Source organism: Chiloscyllium plagiosum, chromosome 7 (genome assembly GCF_004010195.1).
Source record: "Chiloscyllium plagiosum isolate BGI_BamShark_2017 chromosome 7, ASM401019v2, whole genome shotgun sequence".
NCBI classification, from domain to species: Eukaryota; Metazoa; Chordata; class Chondrichthyes; order Orectolobiformes; family Hemiscylliidae; genus Chiloscyllium; species Chiloscyllium plagiosum.
This window is the reverse complement of record NC_057716.1, coordinates 36,519,715-36,522,152: the sequence shown is the minus strand read 5'-3', so window position 1 is coordinate 36,522,152 and position 2,438 is coordinate 36,519,715.

Genomic DNA, 2,438 nt, shown 5'->3' with positions numbered 1-2,438 from the left:
TCTTAGCCTGCTGGACAAACTTTCCTCATTCCTGAAGAACGGCTTATGCCCGAAACGTCGATTCTCCTGTTCCCTGGATGCTGCCTGACCTGCTGTGCTTTTCCAGCAACACATTTCCAGCTCTGATCTCCAGCATCTGCAGACCTCACTTTCTCCTGTATTGTTCTATGTCCTATTTACAAGGCACAAGTCAGGAGTGTGATGGAATACTGCACACTTGAGTGCAGCTCCAACAACACTCAAGAAGCCTGGCACCACATCCCTCACACACAACTCCCAGCCCCGCTACAACCTCCCACACCACGCCCTATTCTGGCCTGTTACCCAGGATATCCTAATTTACTTCCCCCTTTCATGTCTCTCTGTGGCTCTGGTGTGTACCTCCACCTCTCCACTTTTCGCCACCCCACTTCAAATTCAGACTGAGCAAAAACATTACTTTTTCCTAGTTACTAACAGCTCTGATGAAGAGTCACCAGATTCAAAATATTCACTCTGCTCTCTTCTCACAGATGCTGCCAGACCTGCTGAAGTTCTCCAGCAATTTCTATTTTTGTTTCAGACCTATTTGAATTTCAGTAAGGTCTTTCATAAGGTTCCACATGATAGGCTGCTCTGGAAGGTTAGATCGCATGTAATCCAGGGATAGCAGGCAATCTGGATACACAATTGGCTTGATGGTAAGAAGCAGAGGGTAATAGTGGAAGGATGCTTGTCGTACTGGAGACCTGTGATTAGTGGTGCACCTCAGGGATCAGTGCTGGGCCCATTACTGTTTGTTATCTATATCAATGATTTGGACGAAAATGTACAAGTCATGATTAGCAAGTTTGCAGATGATACTAAAATAGGCGGTATCGTGGACAGTGAGGAAGGTTATCAGAAATTGCAGCAGGACCTTGATCAGTTGGGGAAGTGGGCTGAGATATAGATAAGTGTGAAGTCTTGCATTTTGGAAAGTCAAATCAAGGTAAGAGTTTCATGGTGAATGATAGGGCCTTAAGGAGTGTAGTGGAAGAAAGGGACCTTGGAGTTCAGGTGCATGGTTCTTTGCAAGTGAAGTCACAGGTAGGCAGGGCAGTGAAGAATGCTTTGGGCACACTGGCCTTCATTCATTAGAGCACTGAGTATAGAAGTTGGGAAGTTAACTTGCAGTTGTACAAGATGATGGTGAGGTTGCACTTGGAGTATTGTGCTCAGTTTTGCTCACCTTGTTATTGGATGGATGCTATTAAACTGGAAAGAGTACAGAAGAAATTTACAAGGATGTTTCCAGGACTCAGTGGGCTAAATTGTAGGGAGAGGTTGGACAAGCCAGGACTTCTTTCTTTAGAACATAGGAGACTGAGGGCGTATCTTACAGAAGTGTATAGGATCATGAAAGACACGGATAGGGTGAATGCACTCAGTCTTTTTCCCAGGCTTGGGGAATCAAGGACTAGAGGGCATCAGTTTACGTTTAGAGGGGAAAGAAAAAAAGGGAACCAGAGGGGTAACCTTTTTACACAGAGGGTGGTATGCATATGGAATGAGCTGTCAACAGAAGTGGTTGAGGCAGGTACATTAACAGCATTTAAAAGATATTTGGACAAATGCATGGATAGGATAGGTTTAGAAGGATATGGGCCAAGTGCAGGGAAATGAGGAGAGTGTGGATGGACATTTCGGTCGGCATGGATCAGTTTGGGCCAAAGGGCCTGTCTCACTGCTGTGGGACTCTATCTCCAGCATCCACACGTCTTTGTTTTATACCAGATTTTTCTTCCTGGTCCTTTTGCTATCTTTCTTTCAGTACTGTCTACATTTTGTTCTTGCTCAAGGTGTGTAGTCTTGATTAAGGCATCAGCTGCAGCTCTTTCATCCTGCTGCTGTGGATGATATCCTGGCTCCAAAACCTTAACTGGCACAATGCATTGTTTAAATTGTAAGGTTAGACTGATTATTTTCAAAGAACAAAGTCCCTTAAACCCTAACGTGAATTGTGCTCATTTACTACATCCCCAATCATAAAGTTGACCTTCTGCTGTCAACTGAGCAATGAGTCTCCAATTAGAAAGGTGGATTCCAATTTTCCATTAAATATGTTTAACTTGACAGGTGTAAAATTTGCATTTATATGCATGATGTTGACTGGTATTTAGAAATAAACAATGACCTTAACCAGACAACTTCCAGACTCCTAATTAACTGCAAAAAATATATAATTGCTTCCCTATGATTGAAGGGCACCCTGATTTTGGCATTTTGCTCTCCTTCATAATATCAAGTCTCATGAGGTTTCATTTAATTGTATGCTTGAATAATATACTGATTCTACAACACTGAACAGTTAAACAGTTATATTTTAAAACAACAGGAAAAATAATTCTCGATATCATCTCACACTATTACATAATCCTGACTATTCACTGAGATAACTACGTCTGGACAGCGAAAAT